Raw genomic sequence first — 21,746 nt, 5'->3', positions numbered from 1 at the left:
TAATTAAGCTGACAGGGAACTCGAACTGCTGTCACTTACCTCATTGATCTGAAAAGTGACAGGATTAGAGTGTGGCATTTCTTGCACAGAGCACTTAACATCCCAAACAAATACCCCTTCGCAGAGAAAAGGCCCGAAGTCTTCGGGGTTCTGGCTCCACCTCTGGGGCAGTGGGATGCCTGAGTTAGAAAGGTCACAGAGAACAACCTGTTTGTGGATGAGTTCCCAGTGTGCTTCTTTCAGCAGCTGTTCTGGATATTTTATGGCTATTGATGTTGAAACTCGGCCTCTGTACATCAGTTCCAAAAATAATCTTGGAGACAGAGGTTTGGGTGAAGTAGAAAAGAATAGCTTTATTGCTTTGCCAGGCAAAGGGGGGACACAGTGGGCAAAGGCCCTCAAAAAACTGTGTCCCAACCTGGGGAGATTTAGAGAGGAGTTTTATAGCAATAGTTCCAAGACCAGGTTACTATAAAGGATCAGGGTGTGTGTAGGACCTGCACTCCTTACTCTGGCCTTAAGGGGGTTCTTGATGAGCTTTTCTTGTTCTCAAACTGTGGCCTTCTCTCTAGAATGAAGAATGCTTCATCAAGTAGTTAACATCTTCCATTTGTTGGGGTTTTATTTCTGAAGAAGAACTCAAAGATATTGTGTGTGTCCCTTGAGGTGGAGCCAAGACCCTGCCCCAAAGATCCGCTATTGTTTCTTGACTACCCCTCCCTTGTCTCTGTATCCTCTTCATTCCCTGAGTAGCAACTGTTAAGGTCATGGAGGCTGGAATCTGCTCCCTAAAAGCAAGACATAAGGAACACTTTCATGACCAGGAGCCCCACAGGGTCCTCCTTGGTTTCAGTATGACAGGAGGAAAAATGTTTTTGCAGATCAATAGGTGTTGGAAAAACAGGGTTAAGCCAAGTTAAACAGGTTTCTTTAATTGTATCTGTCAGTGACCTCATACTTGCATTGTAATTTTTTTTTTTTTTTAATGTGGTACAGTGGATGTGTTTGAGGGAGCTTGATATGAAGTATTTCACAAATGTGTTAGAGAATTTTTTTGGAGGTAGAAATACTATATTCAAGATATAGTATCCCGTGGCCACTTTTTGAGATTTTTTAGACCTAGTCAGTGAGGACTTTCATGTGGCTATTTGGTGATAGGACTCTAACCCCAGTTATAGTGATGGTGGATCAGCCTTACTAAAAATATTTCTTCAAGTCTCTTTCATTGTCCTTCTTTACGCAGATAGATAAGGGGGCTCCTGGAGAAAGAGAACCAGGCATGGCTTTTTTGACATAAGAGAAGCCATTTTTGGCCTAAGCCTTTTGTGATCTAAGCCTGGTCACAACGCTGCCCTTAAACAGGTCTCAGTCATTAATGATCTTAACTGGTATCAGGCAAGGGAAGTAACATCAGCAATGATAATACATCAATTTAGAGGCTCCCTGTTCTATTCCAATGGTAAAAAAGCCTTCAGCACTCAATGTCCAGATCAACTGGAACCTTAGATATGATGATGTTGACCTTTTCCAGCCCTCTTGAGTTCAGTCAACTAAAGCTTGGATTCTGTTGACTGCCCAAGCCCCTTCATGAATACACTTTTTCCCTTAGCTTAAATCTTCCCCATTCAGCTGTTCTGGGAGACACTGCTTTGGGAAAGATTTCCAGTGTTCCCCTTACTTGCTGCAAGTAATAAATCCTTCCTTCTTCTAATTTTTGGCTTTGTTATTCCTTTGGTTTAATCAGCAAGAAGTGAATCCAGTTTTCAGGTGATACCTCCACTATTGCTGGCGGCATATATCAAATCCCGTAGGTACCTGACAGGAAATGCCAAAAGATCCAGACCCACTTCACTGTCTCATTGTCCTGCTCTGTGCACTGCTGCTCTAGAGCCTGCCATCCTGATGAACCAGGGAGTCCAAATGTTCTCCCAAGTTTAGAACCTTCTACTGACCAGTCATGAATGTAGGCAAATTTCATACAGTCTCTAAATCTCCATTTATGCATCAGTAAAAGGGAGCTACAAAGAACCTTGGTTTAGGGTTATTATGGAGAAAAGAGATAACCCACGTGAGTCACCTGGGCCGTAGCAGAGATACATTTAATGGTAGCAGTTATTATTATTTTAAGATTTTTAAAACTTTATTGGATTTTCTTTGCCAGCAACTACACTATGACCAATATCTAGATGCAAATTGAAAAAGTCAGTTACGCATTCAACTGTTTACAAATAGCTTTATGCTTGGTAAGAACCAGCATTATGATTAACAGGATTTTGTTTTTCACTTTTATATCCCACTTGGGATAGTGTGAAAAAGGTTTTAGGGCACTGGAATGATATAATTTCTTTAAAAATAATAAATATTCAATATTAATCAACTCCTTCAACTAACAGAAATCATATCCTCTTCTTCTCTGAGTTTTTTTTTTTTTTCCCCATCATTCTACTGAATAGGATATGGGAAACTGTAGTTTCTACTATTGAGTTTCCCACTGACTTGTTTATTTGAAATGGAATTGTGCTTAAATGTGACTTTTAGCAGTTGAGTTGCAAGGTATTTATCAACTTGCTCAGATTATCATCATAATTTGAAATCCATCTTACCAAATAAATGCATGCAAAATTGACTTCTAAAGACTTAACACACCCATGGAAAGCTAAGTTCCTGTGGGTAGATATCATTCAGTATCAGTTTAGAGTTTGATTGAACCTCAGAAGTCATAATAGTGTGATAGACTGTCTTGGCATATATTTGCATTTAAGCCCTGCATTTTCCATATCCTGTCTGCATGGTCTCTACTCCTTTGAACCGTTAGCAACTGTAAATAGAGATTATAACCCACTACCAAAGTTATGGGTTGTTCTAAGTATTAAAATGAAATAATGCATAGAAAAGTATTTCATAAACTATGAAATGCTGTACACCTTTTGTTAGTATGATTTTAAATTATTACTAGAAATGGGATGTATTTAGAGGACAGAAGTCATCTTACACTGTAATGCTAATCCCCACCATATAATCTTCTTTCTATAAATTTTCATATGAATGTGCTAAGATTGGAGAATTTGCAGCACCATACACAGATTTTACTTTTTTAAACATTTTGTTTTGGTTTAGAAACCAGGCTAATTTGGATATAAAAAGTGAATGTAAACAGAAAGGCTTTTGCACAAATTTGTTCTTAAGGTGCTTATATTGTACAGATAGCTTGGGAGATATCAGATTCTCCTTTTCTGAAATCAAACTCCAAATTTAGGGGTATACTGCAAGTTTCACTGAACTTCCCTTAGCAGTCTGTTTTGAATCTGTGACAGGCTGATATGTTTGGCTGATTTGGGGAGGGTGAGGAGATAGGTAGATCAATGGATAATATTGATATAGCAACTCTAGAAAGGGGAATGATGGTGCTAAAACTGGCAGAATATTATTACCAGTAGTTTCTGGTAATCCAGGGCTGTGTGTGTGTGCATAAGGGAGGCTTCCATATTTTATGTTATTTACTTGAGAATTATTCAAAATATTTAACATATATTATAATTTAAAAAACTGTTTATAAATATATTGAATAAAAATATAACCATAATAATGTTAATTTTAAAAAAGATATGGTCCAGTCATTGCTCATTCACTAAGGACTAGTCAGAAAATTTTGGTATATTACGTTGACCAAGAATACTTGTAGTTGGGGTGGTGGTGCTTAAAAATTGTTTACTTCTCATATTTTGCTTAAGAGGTAAGAAACCTGAGATCTAATTCAGTGACTTGCCTAGTCTCACAGAAAGACAAAGAAGCAAAATGGGAAACATCTGGCTTTTCACTATACTTCACAAAGTAAAAGCCATATGCTTGATACATGGTAGGCACTCAGCAAAGTCCTACTGATTGTCCAAAATATGGCCAATTCTGATTTCAGCAGTCACCAGGAGTAGTCATTAATCAGCAGATACTCATCAAATGTCCCTGAGTACCAGGTAGTACAAGATGCTGGCGATACAATGATAAGGATGACTTTCTAGTGGTATGAAGGGCATAGACGTATGAACCTGAAATTGTAGGATGAAAAGGACCCTAATGGAAGGATGGACAAAGTAAATGCAGGCACAAGTAGAGAGGAGGAACTGATATCTGAGGAAATCGTCTCTTCTTTAGAGGAGATGACATTTGAACGGATCCTCCATAAGCAGGTGAGGAGTGAAGGGGAGAATGTTGCAGGGTCTACCAGAGTGATCAGTGCTATTGAACATTGTTGGAGGGGCTATAGGCATCAAGAAGGCCATGTGGAAGAACCTAGAGGCACGAAAGCATGATCTCTCCAGGAACAGTGACTTACACATGAGGTTGTGGTAGGGGTAGGAGATAAATTGGAGGGCCACACAGAGGTCAAATGGGCCAGAACTTCTTGGACATAATCTTATAGGTGTTAGATTGACATTAGAAGATTTTAGAAAGTAACATATGTGTATTATTAAATATAGTAATCAAATAATGGGTTGGGTTTTCACACAGTGGATCTGATAACATAAAAGACATGAAATAGCTGGCCTAGTAATTTTTTCAGCTCAAGACTTAATTAGACTAATAATAAGAGGATCATAAAACATATAAATTGGGGGACTTTTGAGGGTAAAACAAGGCATTTTTATTAATTATGCTGGGACAATGGAGGCAAATTGGAAGGTGTCATCACACTACCTGTGAGATGATCAGTCCTGTGGATGGTAATTAGTTGGCCCAGGTAAGTATTTAGGGATCCCTGGATGCCTGGCCTGCTCATGGATTGACGAATATAGGATGGATGCTGTAGAATCCCAGAGCCTGTCCAGTAGACCCTCTCTATTCATAGCCATAAATCGATTTCCAATTAAATTATTTCAAAGATGCATTTACTAAGTGTCCTAAAATGCTGTGCAAGCCCTATATTTAGAGAAGTGTTCTGTTGTTATTGTTTTGATTTGTGAGTTCTTTAGCTCTCATGTACCGTTTTTTTTTTTTTTTTTCCCTTAAAATTTCCCCATTCCTAAAGAATTAGCCAGACTTAAGTTTGTAACCCAGGTTACATGCTGGGTCCATCCCTCAGTCTGTGCATGTTGAATTATCTTATTTCTGTCTTTGAGCACATCTGTAGTGTGGCTAACATAAGGACATTTTGTAGAGATTAAACAAGTGAGCAAAGTTTAGTGTTTAACACATGGTAGAAACAAAGTAAGTAGCTATTGTGTCTTTATTTTATGTCTCTTCATTGAGAAAGCAGTTTTGGTTTTTTGCTTTTATAACCACCCCTCAGTTGATTTGATTCCCTTCACATGCATTGTGAGGAGGGCATGGCAACCTACCTCAGTAATCTTGCCTGGAGAATCCCCACGGACAGAGGAGCCTGGCAGGCTACAGTTCATGGTGTCGCAGAGTCGGGCACAACTGAGCGACTAAGCACATGCATTGTATCTGTACTGTAGCACTTATCTTTTTGCATTATGGTTGCTTTTAAAATTATCTTACTTACTAGGCCAATAATTCTCAAGTGGGTGTTATTTTGCACCTCCATTCCCAGGGTGCCAATATCAAGAGACTGAAAGGACAAAAGTGGTACTTCTGGCATCTAAGTGGTAGAGGCCAGGGATGCTGCAAGGTGCTCTACAAAGCACAGGGCAGCCTCTGTGACAAAGAATACTGCCCTAAGTTGTTAGTGGTGCTTCCAGTAGGAAACTATGCTTTAGACTCAAACTCTGCAGAAAGTGTTAGTTGCTCAGGCATGTTCGATTCTTTGTGACTCTGTGGACTATAGCCCGTCAGGTTCCTCTGTCCATAAGATTATCCAGGCAAGAATACTGGAGTGGGTTGCCATTTCTTTCTCCAGGGGATCTTCCTGGCCCAAGAATTGAACCCAGGTCTTCCACATTGTAGGCAGATTCTTTACTGTCCGAGCCACCAAAGAAGCAGATAGTGATGCCAAAATCTCAGTCTCTGTGCACTGGTGCCAAATTGAATCTCAGAGACAGAGTTTTGGGTGAAGTAGACAAGAATGTGCAGTATTGGTGGTATAGTGGTGAACATAGCTGCCTTCCAAGCAATTGACCTGGGTTCATTTTCCAGCCAATGCATAGTATTCTGGGGCTTCCCAGATGGCTCATTGGTAAAGGATCCACCAGCCAATGCAAGAGACACCAGTTTGATCCCTAAGTTGGGAAGATCTCCTGGAGTAGGAAATGGCAACCCACTCCAGTATTCTTGCCTGGAGAATTCCATAGACATAGGAGCCTGGAGGCCTACAGTTCATGGGGTCACAAAGAATTGGACACGACTGATCTCACACACACACACATTGTGGGTTTTGTGTGGCATTAGCATTAGGCAAGAATAGCTTTATTGCTTTGCCAGACAATGAGGGACACGGTGGACTCATGCTCTCAAAAACCGTGTGGCCCAACCCAGGGGATTTCATGAGGAGTTTTATAGGAATTTATATCGGAGAAGGCAATGGCACCCCACTCCAGTACTTTTGCCTAGAAAATCCCATGGACAGAGGAGCCTGGTAGGCTGCAGTCCATGGGGTCGCTAGAGTTGGACCCGACTGAGCAACTTCACTTTCAGTTTTCACTCTCATACATTGGAGAAGGAAATGGCAACCCACTCCTGTGTTCTTGCTTGGAGAATCCCAGGGACGGGGAAGCCTGGTGGGCTACCGTCTCTGGGGTTGCACAGAGTCGGACACAACTGGGGCGACTTAGCAGCAGCAGCATAGGTATATATGGGCTTCCCTAGTAGCTCAGCAGTTAAAGCATCCGCCTGTAATGCGGGAGACCTGGGTTCAATCCCTGGGTTGGGAAGATCCCCTGGAGAAGGAAATGGCAACCTACTCTAGTATTCTTGCCTGGAGAATCCCATGGTCTGAGGAGCCTGGTGGGCTACAGTCCACGAGGTTGCAAAGAGTCAGACAGGACTGAGCGACTTCACTTCACTTCACTTCACTTCATAGGTATATATATGTATAAACTATATACCTAGTTTTATAGGTAAAGAGTCTGCCTGCAATGTAGGAGGCCTGGGTTCGATCCCTGGGTCAGGAATATCCCCTGGAGAAGGAAATGGCAACCTGCTCCAGTATTCTTGCCTGGAAAAGCCCATGGATGAAGGAGTCTGTCAGGGTACAGTCCAAAGAGACAAACTGAGCGGCTTCACTTTCACTTTCACTTTCACTTTATAGGAATGGTTCAAGGGCAGGGCTCTTGAAAAGGATCAAGTTATGTTCAGGGCATTCCTTTAATCTGGCCTCAGGTGGTCTCTTGATGAGCTTCGGTGATTCTCAAGGTTATCAAATCTCTCTGAAGTGAAGAATGCTTCATCAGGTAGTCAACATTTTCCACTTCCATTTTATTTCTTCAGAAGAGCTCAAGGATTTCATTCTGTGTATCTCCTGAGTCAGAATCAGAACTCCGCCCCAAGGCTCCACTGTCGTTTCTTGACTGCTCCTTCCTTGTCTCTGCACCCCCTCCCTTCCCTAATTAGCAACTGTTTGAACCCTCCCATCGGAACTCAGGGAAGATCCTGCAGGCTGAAGGCTAGTCCCTTCAAACAAGAAACAGGGGACCCAGAAAGGCTTTCACACCCAGGAGCCTCACAGGGACCTGCTCAGTTTCAGCAGCAACCACACTGCTTTGTCTCCAGTGTCTAGTGCTGTGGTTGTTATATGAATCTTGATGTTAATTGGTGGAATGTATGAATCTGGACTGAAAGTTTAGCCATGACCTCGTAGGGATTTCATCACTCTCTTTAGTTAGCATGTGGGTTGCTGTTGGGATATCTTAAGTATATAGCTACCAGCTACCTGCCTGAAGTAATAGGTATGTTAAACTGGAAGTCTGAAAGGGACACCAGAAAAAAGTTAGCCATAAGGGCATAGACATCATGCTGCTGCTGCTGCTGCTAAGTCGCTTCAGTCGTGTCCGACTCTGTGGGACCCCATAGACGGCAGCCCACCAGGCTCCCCCATCCCTGGGATTCTCCAGGCAAGAACACTGGAGTGGGTTGCCATTTCCCTCTCCAATGCATGAAAGTGAAAAGTGAAAATGAAGTCGCCCAGTCATGTCCGACTCCGAGCGACCCCATGGACTTCAGCCCACCAGGCTCCTCCGTCGGTGGGATTTTCCAGGCAAGAGTACTGGAGTGGGGTGCCATTGCCTTCTCTGATAGACATCATATAGATACTTAAATATCTCATTTAGGTTTCTTAATCAAAAGCACCTGCTAACTTTCACTTAGCAGACAAAACATTGCATTTTTACCTGAATTAAACTGTGAGAGAATGTGAGATTAAACTGTCTTTGGCTGTTTTGTGAAATGGAAATGTGTGAGGGCATATCAGTAAGATTGGGTTAAGTGGTTTATCTATTTATCTTTATCTGTTTTGCATCTGATAGCTGCCACTTTTTAATGAGAAATATAGGACTCTGAGGAGCTGGGGGGAGGGAAAAAAAAAAAAAAAAACTGCGAAAGCTAGCCTGGCATTCCAAGCAAGAATTCTGCTCTGAGATTTGGGAAACCCATTTTCTAATTGTTGGATGAGATGGGGCTCTTTCCTTAATCAGACAAACTGATACACACTGTGTGCTGTGAAAAACTGAAGAGTTTGCTGAGAAATCAATTAGGATATTGGGAGACAAATCTTGGCATCTTCCCTTCCTGTCCTCATCTCAACTCTCTTGGATTGTTTGTTCACCTGAGTCAGTTCTGTCTTTCAACAGGAAGTGAAAACCTCAGCATGAGATCATTACTTTGGTATTTCCTGTTGCACCTTGCGTTAGTTTGTTAGGGCTGCTGTAAGAAAGTACCAGAGACTGGGGTTTTAACAATGGAAATTTATTTTCTCACTGTACTGGAGACTTGAAGTCTGAGATCAAGGTGTCTGCAGCTTAAGTTTGTTCTGAGGCCATTCTCTCTGGCTTGTGTAAAATAAACAGCCTTCTTCTCTCTCATAATCTTTCTTGTGCTTTTCCATATCTAATTTCTTCTTTTTTAAAGACACTAGTCATAATGGATTAGGGCCCACCCTAATGACTTCAGTTAACCTTAATTATTTCTTTAAAGATTCTGTCTCCAAATACAGTCGCATTCTGAGTCACTCAAGGTTAGCACCCCAGCATATTAATTCTTTTTGGGGAGAGGAGGGCATAAATTTGCTCATATCACATCCCTATAGGGCTTAACACCAAGTAGGTGCTCAACAAAAACTTGCTTTTTGACAGCCTGTGCTGTTGTTTGAAGTAGGATGTGGTGGCTGACCCCAGAGCACAAAGAGACAAAGGTCAGCCTGGCTGGTGTGATTCTCAGCTTACAAAGTCTACCCTGGCTCAGGCCACCACATATGGAAACCTGGTCCCGTGCTTGAAGACCTTGCCCCTGGAGTCACTGAGTTTAAGAAGCTGAAGTTGGGATAATTAGATTATATTTAATATTGGAGAAGGAAATGGTAACCAACTCTACCATTTTTGCCTGGGAAATCCCATGGATAAAGGAGCCTGGCAGGCTAAAGTCCATGGGGTCTCAAGAGTTGAACATGTCTTAGCAGCTAAACCACCACCACTACCAACACTGGTTGATTTGTTAGTTCTTCTCTTTGTTTCATTGCTCTCCACTCAGCAGGTTTGATTAATCACAAGGAAAAGAAGGCAAAGGGAGGATATGGACAGCCCTGGAGAAGGGCTTCCAGTGGGAAAGCTCTTCCAGGAGAAACTCTCTGATTAGGAAGGGAGGGGCTGCTGGATGCCCACTTAGGTGGTGGTAAGCCTGGTCTCACGCTTGTTTACGTGTAGGTGGGAGAGAGGGACACCCTAACACTAACCCTAACCCAGGTGACTTTGAACTTAGCATCAGTCTGGCTTATGCACAGAGAACAAAAGAACTTGAATCCATAACCCACAAATTAATAGTTAATCCCACAAGTGTAAGTCTCATGGGAGAAACAGATGAACAACCAGTGAGCACATTACATACTGAAGGTCTTTCTCAATTTTATTAGTATTTTAGCAGGGAACTTCTAGAGTCACTACGAAGAATTAAAATAACACTCTAATGATAGGTCTCTAGACTCTGCATCAGAGTCAAAGGCTTACTTAGAAAAGAGGTATGTTTTGGCTGCAGATCCATCTCTGGAGGCCCCTCTTAGCTCAGTGTGTATAAGTAATTAGCATCTTTCCTCTCTGACTCCCCATCAGTGCGGGGTAGACATGGCAGGTCTGCTGCATCTGGCTTCCTTATTTCAGCCAGGACCTCCCTTCCTTGACATGCCAAATGAAGGTGACTGAAATAGAAACCATTCGTGCTGCTTGGGGATCTCCCTCTCCTGGCAGTTAGTTCTAGGCACTCAGTTTGATTAAAATCATTAGTGAGGTGTGTTCACTACTGATTTCATTACCCATGCATAAGACTGAAAGAAAGAGTCTGTCTCCCACACTTGCCCCTCATCTCTCTGACTAGCATAGGAAACCACAGCTGTTGGCTTTGAATTTTTCACTGCTTTATTAGTAAAGTTTCAGGATCCATGTCTGGTTTTCCGTTTTCATGGCCTTGTATTTGAATTATGTTATAAAGAGGGCTGATGCTGAAGCTGAAACTCCAATACTTTGGCCACCTGATGAGAAGAGGTGGCTCATTAGAAAAGATCCTGATGCCAGAAAAGATGGATGGCAAGAGGAGAAGTGGGCAACAGAGGATAAGATGGTTAGATAACATCACTGACTCAACCGACATGAGTTTGAACAAACTCCAGGAGATAATAAAGGACAAAGAAGCCTGGCATGCTGCAGTTCATGGGGTCACAAAGAGTCAGACACAACTTAGTGACTAAACAACATAAATAGACTTTAAAATGGTGAAAATTGCATGAGTCTTAAATATCACTCAGATGTTAAAAGATTTTCAAATGGCAAGTCTGTGTAAACCTGAATTCATCTATAAAACGATGTTTTCTCCTAGACAGTAAATCCGTCCGTTCATGCTTCAGATGCTGGACACTGTTCATGCTTCAGATGCCTCTCCTGAAGAGGTTTACTATCAAGAAGGGGAAAAAAATCACAATCAGTAAACTGCTGTTTGGATGCCAGTTTCATGGTAGAGTTGGAGACAGACATTTTGCCTGTATTCATCTCACCCCAATCTAGGTTTAAGCATCCTTTCTGTTGTTCTACAGATGAGGATTGAGATTTAACGAGTTTAAGTAAATTGCCAAGGGGCTTCCCAGGTGGCTCTAGTGGTAAAGAACCCACCTCCCAGTGCAGGAGACTAAGAGACGTGGGTTCAATCCTGGTTTGGGAAGATCCCCTGGAGTACAAAATGGCAACCCATTCCAGTATTCTTGCCTGGGGAAACCCATGGACAGAGGAGCCTGGTGGGCTATGGTCCATAGGGTCGCAAAGAGTTGGACATGACTGAAGTGACTTTGCACATACACACACAGCTATTAGATAGCAGAACCAAGATGTAATTTAGTACTGTTTGTGTCTGCTTCAAAAATTGTTTGAAGGAAGGGGAAGGGTTGGGAGATGCTCAGAAGGATGGGCAGGTGGTAGTTATGGGCTGAAAATTTTATTTTATTGTCATTTTACATTTAAGAATTACATTTACATTCATTTAAGAATGAGGGAACACTGATTTCTTTATCAAAGCATCCATCTTCACTTGCCCCAAGTCTTAGTGTCAGAAGCACTCAGGAGACTGGGATGACCTTTGCAGTTGGCAGTATGCATTCCCATCATTGCCTGTGGCCCAGATAGATAGTCATGGATGCAAATAAACAAGTCAGTAGTAGATTCTGAAAGGACTGGGATTTTTGGATTCCATCTTTCTCAGTGGTCCTTCGTTGCAGTTCAGCCAATGAAGGTTGGCAATAACATATTTTGACTCCTCTTGTCCTGTGGGAATGGCAGTCGTCACTTTATTGTGTGCAAGGAAACTCCTTTTGGGGCATTGCACCTGACATAGTGGGGATATGGTCTTTCTCTCAACAGAGTTTACACTCTATTAGTGGAAACAGTAACCATACAGTAAAGAGATAATGGCAGTGAGTGAACTTGCAACACACATACACACACACACGTTGATGTATAAAACATGATTACACCATTTTCATTTTACATGATTGTGTTTGTTATGTAATTTACAGAGGGATCATCAAACAATTTGGGTGTTGCTGCCCTGGGTCGGAAAGATCCCCTGAAGAAAGGCATGCCAGCCCACTCCAGTATTCTTGCCTGGAGAATCCCGTGGACAGAGGAGTCTGATCCACTACAATCCATAGGGTTGTGAATAGTTGCACACTACTGAAGCAACTTAGCATGCCAACCCGGTTTGGTAGTTTTTTTCCCCCTTACAATCAGTGTTAAAAATCTGCTTTTTCGTAAGATTGACGATATAATTTGAAGCAATGCAGTACAGCTTACTCTAAGTGAACAGAGAAAATTCAAGCAACCACATTTAATCCTATTCCTGCCTTTTTTCATGACAGCCTGCAATCAAGGGGTAGCTCTAGCCAGATCTCTGACTATGAGTGATGTAGGGGGAGACAGCTCAGAGCCAGCTTTCCTGAAGAAGGCTGCTCAGAGATTTGTCTAAGGGGGATGCTATGGCCTGACATCAGAAAGGACTGTACCAGTTGCTGCTGTGGTTGAGAGAAGAGAAATTCTGTGTGGGGTATGGAGTCAGGCAGAGCTTGACCTGGGCTGTGGAGGATGATTGAGTTGGGAGGAAAGGCACAATTAGTGTCTGGGAGATTATTACGTGGTTTTCAGAGACAGACTTCTCTGAGAACTGGGATGTACTTACAAGGGAATAGAGAGATTGGGGCCATAGGGAGAGGAATTTGGGAGTAAATTTTCAGAAAATGTTGAGAAATCAGCACAGTGTAGACTTGGGTTTACCAGTAGAAACTCTGAAACACTGCCTGGATCAGGATCCTGTTTTTCTGTGTATGTGCTCTCATAAATTTGTAAATCTCTCTGTGCTTTAGTAAGATCAGATGCCTTGTTTATTTCTGTGTCCACTGTATCAAGCGGCCTTATTTTAATGTCTACATGTAGATGTGACTGTGGCAGGTAAGAAATTTGGGGGAGCTGGTTTAATCTTCTTTTTCAGGGACTTTTTCTGACATGATGTGGCAGGCTGTGTCTGCTTTATCTTGTTTGGATCCTCAGGCAGTATGGCTTTCCTTTCCACTTAAGTCAATTGGTTATGAAACTTATGTTTTTGACATCAGTAACTGAGTCATCAGGAATTAAGCAGATTTGCCTTCATTGTGGATCCTTGGTTCGACTTCAGGCTTACTACTAGGAAACTGTTGCAGAACTCATTGATCCCAAACTAGGCTGAGCAACAAAACATGGCAATATGGAAATGTAGATTCCTAGGTATTAATTAGAAATATTTTAATTAATAAAATGATTCATCAGGTCGGGACCCACTAAAACAATCCCTGTATTTCCAGAACTTTGTAATTTTTTAAATGTTTATTAAACACTCAGATTTCCAACCTACTCCTGAGCCACAGAATTGAATCTCCTGGTAGAGGAACTTAGGGAGCTCCATTTGTAACAATTATGTCACATCGGCAGTTTCCAGCCTTGTGTTATTCAGCCGAAGACCCTCCTAGTTCCCTTCTCATTTCTGGCCACCATTTACCATCATGTAACCAGCAACCCCTTTTGGAATTTAATCCACCTAAAAGCTTACATTAGTGGCCCGACACCTTAGCCCTGAATTGTCAGAGAGATGTGCTTGGCAACATAATGCTGCCCTTCTGGCTCTGTGAGTAGACAGGGATGAGCAATTGAGAAAGACTCAGCCACCAACCAAGGGCTCTGAGGGCCCCTAGAAGTCAGAACTTCATGATGGAGGAGCAAGTCTCACCCAAGAAGTTCTCTCAGTTTTGGCTGTGTACTGTCTTTAACTTACACTCAAGGACTTTGCATCATCAGAAGGATTCAGTGAAGTGGAGGGATGCGCATACAACTTGAAAATGTATGAGATGCTAGGATTCTAATCCAGGCCAAGATTTTGCTGTGTGTATTTTGTCTTGAATCTTTTTCCTACAGCTCGTCTAGAGAGAGTACGATACACTTTTTAAAATTCAGACTTAAATGCAGACTTAGCGAACTTTCAGTAGGATCCCAGCATAGGAAGGAAAAAGATCTCAGTGTCTGGCTAGTCGTGATGCATATTCTCAACTCTCCGCCTTAATAGACACAGTGTACGCTACAGAGAGCAAAGTGTAATTTTAAGAACCTTGTAATTCTTTACAAATTAACACAGCAGATGGTGTTTATGGGAGCCACACAGTGAGGAATATTTGGGACCATGTGAGACATGTGTTGCAGGGTTTCGGCCTGCTTTCTACTTAGTTTAATTTTTAACGGTTGTGCTACAAAAAAAAAAAAAAAAAAGTACTATTTACCTCATAAAGTTTTCATCAGTGCCAAGGGTGAGCAAAGGCCCCCTGAGATGGTTCCCTTATGGGTCAAATTCCAAGCTTTTCAGGGAGAAGGGCCTCTGAGAGATCCCTGACTCACCTAAGCCTGAGGAGTGCCTTGTGCTTAGACTTTGGTCATGTGGCAGAGGCCTTGGGACTTTGGTGCTGGGGCTGGGAGCAGCCTGGCTGTCTAGTCTGGCTTGCAGGTGGGTTTGAAAAGTTGAGCTAGAGCCCAAGGCTTGAAGAGAAAACGGGTTAGCAATGAGGCTAGCACCTCTAGACTGGAGCTTGCTAATTTATAAGTAGTTAAAATATTTCTTTAGTTATTTTAATTAAAAATGAAATGTTATTCTCTCTTAGTTCCCCTGTAGTGATAAGAACTAAAGTGACCAGGACCTATGTGGTTACTTTCCAGATAGTGCTGGTCTTTTTGAGGGAAGTGTGACAAGGAGAAGAAAGTGTCATGATATAGATTGTAGGTGGGGTTGATGAGAGGATGGGGAAAAGTGGTTCTCACAGGTTTTCCAAGGACCAAGAGAGGTCAGATTTGATTTGGGCAGGAAAAGAAAAAGCGTTGGTTCTCAAGAGTGCCAGTAATCTCTTTGGGGGTCCCCTGGGCATGCAGGAAGTGCCAGGCACTCCCAATTTGTGGATTTTCTTTTCCCAATGTCACCAGGGAAACCTCTTCATTTTGTTCTACTGTAAGGTTGGCAAATAGAATGGTCCCAGGTGCTCTCTCTGGGATGGCCCATTTGTTCCAGTCAGGACCTTGCTCAGCCCTTGAAAGTGCCATTTTACCAAACCCATTCCTTTTTTAATATCTAGTGTCTTTAAGCTTGGGGCTTCACCAGTGACTCAGCAATTAAGAATCTGCCTGCAATGCAGGAGCCACAAGAGACGCAGGTTTGATCCCTGGGTGGGGAAGATGCCCTGGATGAGGGCATGGCAACCCACTACAGTATTCTTGCCTGGAGAATACCATGGACCAAGGAGCCTGGTAGGCTGCAGTACACAGAACTGCAAAGAGTACGATATGACTGAAATGACTTAACATGCATGCATGTACACATGGACTGAATTGATTGCCTCTGAAATTCCTATGTTGAAGCCCCCCAAGGTGATGGTATTTGGAAATGGGGCTTCTTAAAGTAATTAGGTTTAGATAAGTTATTAGAATGGGGCCCTCATTATAGGCTTACACACACACACACACACACACACACACACAGAAGTCGCTCAGTCGTGTCCAACTCTTTGCGACCGCATGGATTGTAGCCTACCAGACTCCTCGGTCCATGGGATTTTCCAGGCATGAATACTGGAATGGGTTGCCGTTTCCTTCTCCAGGGGAGTCTTCCTGACCCAGGGATTGAAACCGGGTCTCCCGCATTGTAGGCGGACGCTTTACCGTCTGAGCTACCAGGGAAGTCCATCAAAAACACAGAAGAGTAGTAGTAAGTTTCAAAAGGATGTCAGTTGAGATCTGTTATAGATGAAATCTATTTCCTATAAGTCACCTTGGCAATTATATGCACAGCTGGAGACAAGAGGCTGCAAAAAAAGGTCCAACTGGAAAATATCTCGGGTACCCAGTTAGATCCAGTTATTCTGCATCTGTGAATTTAAAATGATCATCGTCCACAGTGGAATAGATGTGTCCCTCGTTGCTTAGAAAATCCACAGCTAGCTTGATTGAGGCTACAGACATGTGTTGGAGTTGGTTCTTGAGATCCTGAAAGTTCAATCATACAGGTCTTGGGCAAGTCTGGATCGAATTCAGCACCTGGTTCTGGGCCACAGTGAGGCCATTTGCTGGTATGAAGTTATTCCCACCGAAGTTTCCAGCTTCACCCATTCCTGGATTGCTGATAGGCGCTCTCCCTGCTGAAGGATGGCTGTTCGACTTGCTCAGCATCATGTGTGCATTGACTACTTCCAGAATATGTGTGGTGAACTCATTCATATCCTCCAGGGGCATGATCTTAAAGGCTACCAGGCTTTTATTGTTCTGGAAAGATCTCAGATGACCAGCCACTTTCACATATGTTTCTGGAGGGACCACAGTGTTTTCACTGTTGGCATCATCTGTGTCAACCCACTGGCGAACATCCATGGGTGCAGCTGTCATGTCATCTATCTTGTAAACAATGTTGGTTGTAGCTTTCTCTGCATTTCTGATAATCCCCACAATAGTGACCTGTGAAATCTCAACATTTCCAATGCTAAATACTTCATCAACCAGAGTAGCAGAAAGCAGCTGAGATATGGTACAGGGTACAATGTGCTGAGTTTGAGCTCTGGATTTCTTTTCAGCCTGGGAAGCTGTCAGAGATCCAAAGCCCCCAGGGGACTGTGTGTACCCACTGACTCCCCCGAAAGAGGAGGTGCTATAGCTTTCAAATCCACTATTCCACATCTTCGACATGATTCCCTCAGGAGAGTTCCATTATAGGCTTAGTGCCCTTATAAGAAGAAGGGTGCTAGAAAGCTTACTTGACCTCTCTTTCCACCATGTCTGTAAGCCAAAAAGAGAGAAACCATCCCTGCAGGACCTTGATCTTGGCTTTCTAGCCTTCAGGATAACAGGAAAATAAATGTCTCTTGTTTAAGCCATCCAGTTGGTGGTATTTTCTTATGTCAACCCAAGCTGACTAATACACTATCTTTAAACTCCTGTACTTCTAATTGGGAAGAAGTGACATAGAGTCATGAGAAGTTTGTGAATAGTATAGGATTATAATTATGCATTTTATATATTTGTGTTTTAGAGTGTGACATCTGAAATTCAATTAACAATGCAAGAGATTTGTACCATATGTAATTGTTGCCTGAGTGGAAACGGGCAACCAAATAAATGATGCAGGTGGCTATAGGTACTCAGTGGAGGATGGGTTGCTGTGAGATGGGAGGGCAGGGATGTGTGTTGAAGGAATTACAGTATGAACTGGCCTCTGATCTATGGGCAGATGAAGCACAGGAAGACCAAGGCTTGGGGTCCCTACCCAGATAGACATTCCGTAAACCAAAGTAACCGTCTGCCTGATTGTTTTCCGATTTCTGTGAAGTCTCAGCAGTGTGGACCCAACTATTGATCTTATTTTTGAGATGCTGGAAATTGCCAGAGTCTGGGGATCTTTTAGGTGTTGTTAGCTTTAATAGTAACTGAGTGGTTTGGGGAATATGCACAGAAAAATGAAGCAGAAGCTTAAATTTCATTGAAATTTAAATCATTTATGTAGTATGGGTATATACAGGTTTGTGTGTGTGTGTGTGTATAAAATCAATGGAAATTTCACTTTGCCTTGACTACTTCCATCTCAACTCTGAAGATAAAATGGCATTTTTTTTTTAGCAGTTTGCTCAGTTCATTGTCTCTCATAGGCTTTGAGGGTGCATATGGTTAATTTACCATTGCTCTCAACAATCATCCAAGCTTGGGAGCTGGGGAAGGGGGGCTCTGATGGAAACTGTCTTCTAGGGCAGGGTTGCCTGACAGATAATCACTGAGGACTACACCTGTGGTGATAAAATAAATCAAAGAGCAAGAATTGTAACATTACACAGGTGCCAACCACTTCCTGTGGTTTTGATCAGTAAATCATGAAGTAGGTGATATTTATTTTTAGGACCCCAAATTTTCCAAATCATTCACTCCTTCCATACCTGCCTTCTAACCCTAGGTGCCTACATGGACCCTCTGTCCTTCTATTCACAAATGAGTGTTTCTGGAGCACTTCTTAGGAGGCTTTTGTTTTGTTTTTGTTTTTTTTTTAATCACCATCATTTTATTTTTTTTATTCTTGATTTTATTGATTGGCATATAATTGCTTTCCAATGTTGTATTAGTTTCTGCTGTACATTTACCCTAAGAAAAACATAATTCAAAGAGACACAAGTACCCAATGTTCATCATAGCACTATTTACAATAGTCCAGACATGGAAGCAACCTAAGTGTCCATCAATAGATGAATGGATGGGAAAAATGTGGAATATTACTCAGCCATAAAAAGGAACAGAATTGGGTCATTTGAAGTGATGTGGATGAACTTAGAGGCTATTGTACAGAGTGAAGTAAGTCATAAAGAGAAAAACAAATATCATATGTTAATGCATATATTTGGAATCTTAGGGGTTTTATGCTGAGTACTCCAGGAGAAAATCAGGGCATTCACTATCCATAGAAAACTTGGGTTCCTTTTGCTGAAATATGAAAACTTGATAAACAGTGCAGGATAGTCTATCATTAGCATATGTATTATTTGCCACAGTACCTAATAGAAGGATATGGTCAGAGGAGAGGAAGATCTTTAAGGACTAGCTCAGTACAGAAACACTCCCGGGGGAAAGATTTGGAGCTGTTCCTTGAAGAATGGGTAGAACCTGGTTAGGCAAAAGGTCAAAGGGAGAATAACCCCTTTCAGCCAGGCACCAACATGAGGCAGAAGGTGTGTGAGTTGTTGAGAAGGAACAAATTGACTAGAGATACAGGCAGTTACAAGAAGGAAAAGCATTTATGAAGTCTTAAAATATAGACTCAAAAGTTTACTAGAAAGTAGAGATGCAGTAAGCACTAAATGGAAACTGAGAGGTATACTGGGCCAAGGAAGTGAAAGCTTGGTCTCAACAGGTCATATTAAGAATAATGTGGTGTTGGAAATGTATTGAGTTGGCCAAAAACTTTGTTCAGATTTTTCCATATGATGTTATAGAAAAAAACCGAACGAACTTTTTGGCCAACCCAATACATTCGCATGGTTGGTTGTCATGGGCAGAAGGATTTGAGGAACAGCAAGATTCCTAAGGTCTCTTTGATGGATAAATTCTCAAATCTACTGACTGACTGGATTTAGGGGAGGAATACAATATTAGGATTTAGAGCTCTGACAGTGATTAGTGCAGCGAAAAGCTCTCTAGGTGAAACCAAGGTCTGAGCTCCCTTGGTTCTCTGAGCTACATCCACGGGGAACTTGCTGAGGTTTTCCCTTTCTAACATGCCATCTTCAAATCATTTTGGTCTGGTAGTTTAAGGTCTCTGATTTAGTCAGACATTGTTGGTTGTTAGGGACAGAGATTCAACAAATATGGGGGAATTTGTTAACTCATGACACTAGGAAATCCATTGATAGATACTAATGGATTTAGGTACAGCTAGATTCAGGAACCCATGCATTTCATTCACTGATAATAATAAAATTTGTTGAGTGCCTATTATTTGCCAGGCAAAGCTCCAGGCTGCCAAGATTTAATGATAAATAAAGGAAAGACTGTACCTTCATGGAGTTTTATTTTCCAAGTTTAGTATATAATGAAAACTATGAACCAATCTGGTTTGCCTCCAAAAGCTGACTTCCCTTACCCTTCTCTTCCCTTCTTTTGCATTCCCTTTTGTTTCCTTTCCCTAGCATCTCATCTCTTTTCAGCCCCAAATTAATTTCTCATCTCTCTCCTTCTTCCTCTCTCCCTCTCCTTATTCCCCTTCCCTCCCCCTCCCTTTTCTCCTCTATCTACTCCCCAGCTATGCTTTTTTTGTGACACCCATTTTCAAAGACACCTTAACCAGCTCAAGGTGTATCTGCTGACAGTTTATCAATCCCAGTGGAGAAAAATATGCCTCCTTATTAATAATTTTACCAACCACCTTATGGCTGAATCTCACTGGTTTGGATGTTATCATGAGTTTATCCCTGGGCCAGAACTCCTTGGTTGAGAATCAGAAGGAAAAATTAGAGGGTTTACCAAAAGAACCCAAGAGAAGTTGCTGGGAAAATGGAAATGACAGCAACGTGCCCTGAACTCTCCAAGTCAGGCCTTCTCTGTGCATTGCCTGATATGTGTACTGACACTGCTATGCTAGTAGGTGTGGTCTGGGGGTTTCACAAACAAAGCCATGCTGATTTTCTAACCTTATTAGTGATGATTTTTTCCTTGAGTATTGATAATGCCTGGCAGAGAAGCATCAGATACATTTTTGCCCTAACACATTATCATAATGTTTTTCCCTATCTTTATCCTCCCACCCCTATTTCAGAGTCCAGGGAAGCTGGAATTTTATGTGGTTAAAGGATCCCGATCATGGGTTTGATTTGCGGCTGATGCTAAACTTTTATCCATTCTAAAGAGATATTGCCCATTTTTTTTCTAAGAGAAATGTCCATAGGTGGTGAAAAGGAAATGTTTAGAAAGGTTCACATTCTCAGACTGTGATTTACACATAATATAAAGGTTTTACACAGTGTTCAAGGTTCTTTAAATAATGGTGCTATTTGTAATAAGAATATCATTTCTACATGCAGGGTCTGAAGGTAGATAGGCAACCCTCCAAACAGGATAGAGTGACCACTAGATCAATAGATAATTTTTTCTCCTCCCTTCCGTTGTCTAAATCATAGGTTTAAATGACAGGAAAATGTGTTAGAGATGGAGTGCATGGCGCAGTATAGCTTTCTGCCATTCTGATGATTTTGACTTCCATCTCTTTCAAATGACAGCAATCTGAAGAGTGGGCATTTGATTAGCCCACACATTCAATATATGAGAATCACCACTATACAATATTTTGAAGATTTCTCAAACATTCAATCAAGTTTGCAGATACCATTGAGAGAAAGAACAAAGCGAGAGACATTGGTCTTCTTACAGCCATTTCCAACATATTAATATCGTGCCCTGAAACTAACATGAAACCACAGATCTGATGGAAGCACTGAAATAGTAGATTTATATTCTTGGGGTCTCCATGAGTGACTCCTTGTACTAAACTATGTGTTTAAGGTAGAATGAGGGGCTGGAATGGGGAATGGCCTTTAAACAAATATTCAGTCAATTTCAGAAATTTAAAAATTACTATTCTTTATTTTTTTGTTTTATAAATTAGGAAGTTGTGAAATGTTCAGCATAGAATTTAAATATTTTGCATATCTCTTCAGTGTTTCAGAGGGAATGATGAATATTTAATAAAAGAGAGAGAAAGAGGGGCTTTTATTTCGCAATAGGACAAAGGACAATATTATTAAAAAATGAACCAAGATATTGTCTTTTTACTGAAGAATGATTGTGAAAAATCAAAATTTCAATTAATGTCCCTGATCATTTTTGTGTAGTATTGAACTAAAAATAGGAAGTTTTCTTGATAGCATCTGATACTTTGGCAAACTGGACTTAAATTTAGAGCCAGAAGCTAGGAGAATAAAGGACCCCCTATAAAAAGCCAAATCAGGAAATTCATTCCCTTTCCTCTCATAAGTTCAACCTCAGATTTGCCCCAAATGTGTTTTGTAAAATAGAGCCCAAAGA

At 41.5% G+C, this 21,746-nt stretch overlaps 1 protein-coding gene and 1 pseudogene across 4 annotated transcripts in view; one reads left to right on the top strand and one right to left on the bottom strand.

Annotated features, from left to right (window-relative positions):
• The window catches only part of CTNNA2 (catenin alpha 2), a 1,365,089-nt gene that overhangs the window by 1,029,341 nt on the left and 314,002 nt on the right, over window positions 1–21,746 (top strand). The gene's annotated exons all lie outside the window — the stretch shown is intronic.
• LOC139185659 (replication protein A 32 kDa subunit pseudogene) lies at window positions 16,056–16,887 on the bottom strand (annotated as a pseudogene).

This window comes from Bos indicus, chromosome 11 (genome assembly GCF_029378745.1).
Source record: "Bos indicus isolate NIAB-ARS_2022 breed Sahiwal x Tharparkar chromosome 11, NIAB-ARS_B.indTharparkar_mat_pri_1.0, whole genome shotgun sequence".
Classification (NCBI taxonomy): Eukaryota; Metazoa; Chordata; class Mammalia; order Artiodactyla; family Bovidae; genus Bos; species Bos indicus.
This window is presented reverse-complemented; position numbering and strand designations above follow the sequence as displayed.